Genomic DNA, 7,811 nt, shown 5'->3' on the forward strand with positions numbered 1-7,811 from the left:
GCACAGGGAGGCCCCGCGGCCCGCCAAGCTGGGCGCTCGCTGCCACCGAGTGGGAACTGCACCGTGCTCTCACACGGCCAACAGAGTCCCCCACAGCTTGCAACTATAGCCAAGCCTGCTTGGTACCAACAACATTTAGTAAGCAGCGGTCAGAGTTCAGTGTGTACCTCAGCCATGAGTAGTCTAAATGACGTCTGCCACAAGCAATAAACGCTAGAAGAATGAGGCATTAGCTCTGCTCTGAGACTCACTGAATCATGGTCAGATAACCCCACCTTGCCATACTGCACCCAGAAAGGGGGAGCATCAAAACACCTGCCAGTCTGACTAGTGAAAAATAAACCACCAAAGCCCAGAGGTTACGCTGGTAACAAAAGCAAGATATACGTAAAAAGTATTTGCAAAAAAGGTCTTCTCTAGAGTATCACTCTAGATTACTGTTTCACCACAACAGCACAGCCCATTTACTGGTGATCAATCTCAAATACTTAAGAAAAAAAACAGCACTCCCCAATACAAGCAGTTATTCCTGTAATTTTAGTGTGTTTTTTTTTTTTTTTTTTTTTTTTTTTTTTGTCCCCTGCAGGTGAATATCTTTAGGTAGCCCTTTCAAGATGATGTTGTCAGAGTGATTTTGATTCTCCAGGCCTTTAAGAATTACTTCCTGAGCATACCACTTTAACTAGCATCTGCCACTAACAGAGAACTTCCAGCTGCTTTAAAGGTTTCTCAGGAAAACAAAAAACCTACAACACACTGGGGACTTGGAAAGGTGATTCACAGATCAAAAATACTTTTTTGTCCTAGAAGTAACAGACATCCATTAGGGGCTTTAAATAGGGCTAAGCAGCTGAGCAGAAGCCAGACACCCAATTTGCCTAGTAATGGATGCACAATCCCGAAGGGATATTTTTTTTTACCCCCTCTCTCATCAAACATTCTTAAAGTAAAAGCAAAAAAGCATAACCACAACACTCTCAGACTAAAGAAGTGTTTTCACATCTGCAGTGTATTGCCAACATGCAACTTGTATGTCGTATTCTTGTATAAAGACTGAGTCACATATTAAGGAATTAATTCAGAGAGGAACACATTCATTCTCTTAACTGACAGCTCATTTACCTTTCAGGTTCCCACTGCAGCCTGCTCTAATGACACTACTCTTCTCATCTCCTTAGAAAATTGTTTGATAACTCAAGACTTCTTAAACTTCGAAGTAGCTCATATACCACCATTGATTTTGGCTAACTAGATCTTCATATGAACAATTTGCAGAAACTTTGACATCAAGTCAACTACTATCAACATAGTCACGTTCACTGCAGCATAAAAAGAATTTCCCAGCAATTCCAACAGCTTCAGAAATTTTGTCTCCAATATCCAACTTAATCATCAATTATTCAATCTCAGAATCACATATTCACCTTGGTTAAAACAGACAGCAGCCTCTCTGAACTCATACAAACTTCAGGGACTGCTGAAGTGATTTCAAAGCAAAAAGACTGACAATAGGAAAAAAAAGAGCAACCATGTTCAGAGTCCTGAAGATACGAACATTATATTCAGACATGAATTCCCTCAATTGCTCTCACTTATGTAGGTCAACTGACATCAAAGGCACTTGTACCAGCTGGGGACTCTCAGTAGTGCAAACAGCAGAGAACACATTAGCACTTTTGGCAGAACAACCAACCATCCCCTAACACCCAGGCCAGGTGATCCTTTCCATGGAAATATGATAAATTCTTCATACCTTTAAAAAAACACTCTGCAAAATCAGCAAGTTGAAGAGAGCAGCCGTCAGACTGTAGAAATAGGAAAGGCTTCTGTTATCTGCCAAACACGGAAAGGAAATTGATTCAATGGGAGAACAGCAGCCAAGTGCCTGAATCGCTTTTTAAAATGAAAAATAAGCTTGTAAGTCACATGGGTTATTTCTGAAGATTTACCCAAAGCTTGGAGGGTTTATACAGCACCTAGGACAAGGGGTTCTGGTCCACAACCACTCCCACACTGTACTACATTGAAGTAACTACTGTCAGCATTAGGCTGGATAAAAGGCTGGGACAAGGACTGTACTTACCACAAGCTCAGCGTCTCTCTGTGCTTGCCTCACAGATTAGTTACTGGAAAACATACGCTGCAACTAGTCTGCAAGTAAGGTAGTGCCAAGACAGGTTTTTTATTTTGTTTTCACATTGCTTAGTCCCCACACCCCCTTAAAATATCTGCATAGAAGGTCCTATTTCAAATAACTGGCAACTACTTCAGCTGCAGTTACCCATTTATGATCTCCGGCTTCCTGCACGCTGGCCACAGAAATCAAGAGCGAGCGCACTTTTGCAAACTGGAGCTCCCCAGAGTCCTGTGGCTGGAAAACCAAATACAACTGTGCCAACTTCTCACTCCTCCCTTCAGACAGCTCACTGTGACAGTGGTTCATCCTATACTCAATGGACATACTGTAGGTGCATTTATTCCATCCTCTCAGACTCAGTGACACTGCAAACTCTCCCACTGTTTTGTTACTGCTTAATATTGTTTGATACTAATTTTTCCTTTTTTCCCCCCTCACTTTTTCAATTAAATATACCATTGTCTTCAACCTCACCAACACTTATGATTTTTCTTGTCATTATCTTTGTTTTACATTACACTACTCAAGGATTCATATGCTTACCCTGAATATTGAATTTAACTTCCCCTCTGACCCAACCTTTATCTGTGCAATAACATTAGTGCATATGGGGTCTTTCAGGATTCTGTCTACAAAGAATCAACACTGCATTAACAGTGGAGTTATGAAGGCCACAATTCTGTCAATATATATTGCCTACTTAAACTTGATTCCTCAATACAAAAAAAACAAACAAAAGGGATCACAAGAAAGGACTTTCTGGTTTAGGTGTGGCTGAGTCTCTATGAAGTGTTGCTTCCCTGAATGTATTATGTTGCAAGAGAATAATATAAATTCCATTCTGATTAACATATGGATCAGGCAGACCTCTGGGTGTTGTTTTTGCACATTATTTGGTCTAATTTGAGAACTGCCATGATACACATGCACACAGATTTGTTATTAGCACTCAAGAGTAATCACAGGTTACAGAGAAATTTAAGTATAACTTAGCAGGTATGCTAGTTGGGTTCCCAGGATAACAACTTGGCAAGTTATCATGTCTATGGTTATAGAAGAAAGGAGGAAGGATGCCTGAAAGCACACCTAGACTGCATTAGTAAAACTCTAACAAATGAAAGTATTTAACTTGTTTTGGGGTTGGTTGTTTTTGGGTTGTTTTTGCTGGCAGGTGGAGGGGGTCAGGGGAGGTGAAGAATGGCAACTTTTTTTTTTTTTTTTTTTAACATCCATAATGCTTTATTCTAAATCTTACAGAGCTGTAACTCCAATGTGTGCTTTTCATAAAAAAAAAAAAAATGCATCTCAATGGCATCTTTTATCTAATACAATAGCAGAGAACCAGACATCTTGTTAGGTGCTCCACCCAACAACCTAAGCCTCGGATCAGTTCTGTTCTCTGTAATCTCATTCCTACATTACATGCACATTCCTGCACAAATGTTTTTCTCCACTCAGAATTTAATTTACTTGAAATAATCCTTTTTAAAGAGCTAGACTTGTCTCTGGAATGATCTTGTGTGCTCGCCAGATTGCTAATATTTTGTCACATGTCTGTTTTACAGATGAAGCATTGTAACAGGTAAGGTTGGTGGCATTTGCTAATTCAGTCTGTGTGTAGAGAGGTAGTACGCTTATCAATAGGACACCCAGGTTAGAAACGGGACAGCCATATGCCTTGCAGTGCTATCTATGGTTTGCCGTGTGATCTTAGATTGCTGCCTTCTCACTGACCAGGTCCTACCTTTCAACGGTTAACTCTTCAGGGCAAAGACCAAGTATTGCATCTGATAAAGAAAATGCCAAACTACATCAATTACTTCAACATACAGGAACAAATTAGATTCATCCAACTGTTTCCAGTTTATCAGTTTCATACAAAGTCTACTTTACATGAAAGCTGTTGTAACCCTGTTTAAAGGATATATTTCAGCAATCATTTTAACCAATGAAGACATGACAGGCATTATAGTCTACAGTTACTTCCCGTGCAGAATCTCAAAATACTTCACACAAGAACCTGACAGCAAATACTTTTCATGGCTTGTAAAACAACTTCTTCTCTTTCCCACCAGCTGGCTGCATCTTGCATGTGATTTCCAAAGTCTCCACTTACATCCTAATACTGTTTATCACTGCATTTGTCTTCAGCTACTTTGACTCTGTATTTGCAAATTAATTTCTGTCTGCTGTTCAGTACGCCTCCTCTGCCACTTTCATGCATGTGTGACCATAACCTCAGTTTGGACTCTTGATTTCTTTTTGAAGATTTTTACCATCACCAGTGTAAATATCATCTTCATCCTTTTACCTCACAATCTCAGTGGATCCTTTTACTTTATGCCTATGGGCACAAGGAGCTTGCCTCCAAAAAGAGCCAGGTGCCTGGGCAACTTGTGATCCAAATCAGGACAAAGAAGTAAAAAAGCAAAATATTAGCTAAGACTGTAATTACAGGACTCAAGTCAGACAATCTAACTATGCACAAAAGCTAATAATAAAGAAAGCTGTTTCAGGGCATATATACAGTCTAATGAAAGTCAATACCAATTGCCAAAACTCATACAGTCTGAGCCATAGTGGTGGAATACCACAGTGCTGGCTGTTCACTGTTAACAGAAAACAACATGGAATCATCAACGCTCTGTTGAGATGCTCAGAAGGAAGCAAGACCCTTTGTTACTCTCATCTAACTGACGCAGGTAACAACATGGGCCAACAACTTCAAAAATACAGTAGGCTTGTCTCCCTCGTGACTCAGCCCAGGCTGTTGCATCTTTTTCTGTTTGGCATGCTAATTAAAGTTTTATATATAAAACTTTATTTGACTTGAAAATATATATTCAAGTGCCATACAGATTCAGTGAGGAATATGCATCATAAACACATGGCAAACCAGCAATTCAGATGTATGTATACCAACCAACAGAAAAGTAACTCTCTGGTAACACTCATCCAGGACTATTAACAGTGTCTGGAGTTTAATTTAATTTCTTAACAAAAATGTGAATCACTAGCAATTTGGTTTTTCAGCATGCTTCACAGCACTAATCATCTAGTTTGTGACCAGAAGACGTTGCCTAGATACACAGATAAACAGAACTGAAACACGCTTGCCAAATTCCCCCTACTGATAGTGGCGGCATGAATAAACTCAGCCTCTTTACACTGAATGAAAGAGTTAGAGGATATACAAACAGTTGCTATGTGTGTAACTGTGTTTAGGTGACTTTCCTCAGCCCCTTGCGGACTTCCCGATGCCCTCCTTGACAACCAGCTGCCTTTTTATCCTAAGATGAGGCAATCTGAGACAAAACAAGGGCTGTAAAGCATAGTGAGACATTAAAGAAGGTAACTACGTTCTGTTCTTATCATGAAAATCTTCAAGCATGGTTTAATCTACTTAGAGAGTTGCAACTCCATCTGAGTCTAGGTATCATGCTGTCTTTGGTCCGGTATTCATTAAGTACTACGATATGTTCAGCTTTCCCAGCAATATCAGCACAATGCTGCTAGCATAAACAGACTACCAGTATGTATTACAACATTAAGAGAGATTTTGAGCCCATTTAGATGACACAGTGCTTAAAATGATCACAGCTGCCAGCTCCACAGTAACATTCCCCAGACTGCTACCACACTGGAAAACACTGTAGGAAATGCTAATTGCACGTAGGAGCCCCTGACATCATCCATCATCAGTTTGACCAGCATGAATAATCACTACAGAGTTTGGTCTGTCTTCCCAAAGGACAGAAACAGCTATAAAAGATGGAAGCTGCCAAAAGTCCTCAGGGAATTTTTCCAAGGAATAGTGTTAAAAGGTTTCATGTATGACCAAGTTTGTTCTGCTTCATTGTTTCCTGTCATTATGTGCTTTTTCCACCTTAGTGACTCAGAACACAAACAGTCCTGTGGTTTGGATTAATTTCCTGGTCTTTGCCAAAGCACAGGGGAGGTTTCCACACCTTAAATAAGTCCCTGAGAATCTTGCGGAGTAATTCTGAAAGTTGCAAGCAATCTAATTAAGCACCACCTAAACTTAGTCTAAAAATCCTTAAACAACAGATTTCTATGGCAAATCTGCAGACTGGTGACTGCATACTGCAAAAATTATCTCCTTTTTATTTAACATCATGCTACCTCTGAAATGGCCTATAAAAATAACTTTAAAAATCACTTACAGATTTAAAACTCACTGACAAAGATCAGCATACTATTACAGCAATCTGGAACACTCTAACAGCTGTAAAATTTCAATTAAATTAAATGATTTGGTGAAATACGGAAGTTTTATTGTGTTTTGTTTTAAAGCATGTCAATCCTGGTTTACTACAAAAAAACAAAGCACTGAGGAGTTTGAGTAAGTTTTTACATGACCTGAACTTTATTACCTAATTAGGCTTAGCTGACTTACTAGTTGGGGAACAAATGATGCCTTGCAACACAAAAGAATGTCACACATTCATGATTAAATTTGACTGTCTATACCAATGTCTTATTTCGCTCTTTCAAGTGCCATCTTACAGACAGAGTTTAGGGCAAAGTCATTTGACATAAAGAAGCTGCTGACTAAGTAAAAGGGAATGGCTGTTGTGAAGACTCATTTCTGCCAGGCAGGCTAAGACTTGCTTTTCCAGGTCAGAAGCACAGTTTGAATTTTAAAACCAGAGATTTCTTCCTTTAATGAATCAGAAAAATCTATTAAAAGACTATTATATTAGCATGAAGGAGTACACGTAACACTTAACACTTTCATTGACATTTGCTTTCACATAAGCCTTCAGTAAACACTTCCACTTGAGCTAGATATCTTCACCCTGCGTCCTGTGTGCTAGTAGCTAGTGCTCACACAGGGAACGGACCTTTAAGCTTTAAGATGAAACAAAAGGCTGTAGTGGTAACACAACTACAGATCACTTCCAAACAAGTCCTCAAAACTAAGGTTTATTTTCCTAGTACTACTATCATCCAGGAAGTCATTAATACAATAATGAGCAACCACCACAGGGTGTATAGAATAACCGAGTTCAAAACAGCAGAGGACAGGAGTGGAAGCCCAACTTACAGATCAACAACAGACATGGAGAGACAGACGACTGTCGCCTTTCCTGTGGAGACAGAGGCTGTACCAGAGAAAACCTTCACGGGGGTTTTGCCAGCATAGAAGGCTGGCACGCAGAACTTAAGCGACAGCCTGACACATGCACACACACAGAATGGTGTGAAGCCACAGACCTTTAAAAGCCAAAGAAATGTGTACAATACTTTATCTTATCAGTTTGTCTATTTGGGTTGGTAGAAAACCTGTAAATGCATTCTTTTGATAAATATGATGTCATGTGAAATATCTTCCCAGGTGAAGGCAGGCAATAAACTTACTAATTCATGCACCCACATACAAATCAAGGCAACAGAACTGCACAACTACAGTACTGAATGTATTAACTACTGGGTTCCAAAATAAATGGGTTTTTACTGCTGAGGTAGCTTTTAACATAGCTACGTGACCTGCTCAGCAGAGGGGAAAAGAAGCAATGGGGTTCTGACATATACTTCTTTCTCTCTTTTTAAGTTCAAATACAACCCGACTATTAAAGTATTTGTTGAAGAGCTCTGTCTGCCAGGAAGTACAGGCCACACTAGACAGGCTGATGAGTGACTTGATTCAGCA

Source organism: Merops nubicus, unplaced genomic scaffold, assembly GCF_000691845.1.
Source record: "Merops nubicus isolate BGI_N331 unplaced genomic scaffold, ASM69184v1 scaffold48925, whole genome shotgun sequence".
NCBI lineage: Eukaryota > Metazoa > Chordata > Aves > Coraciiformes > Meropidae > Merops > Merops nubicus.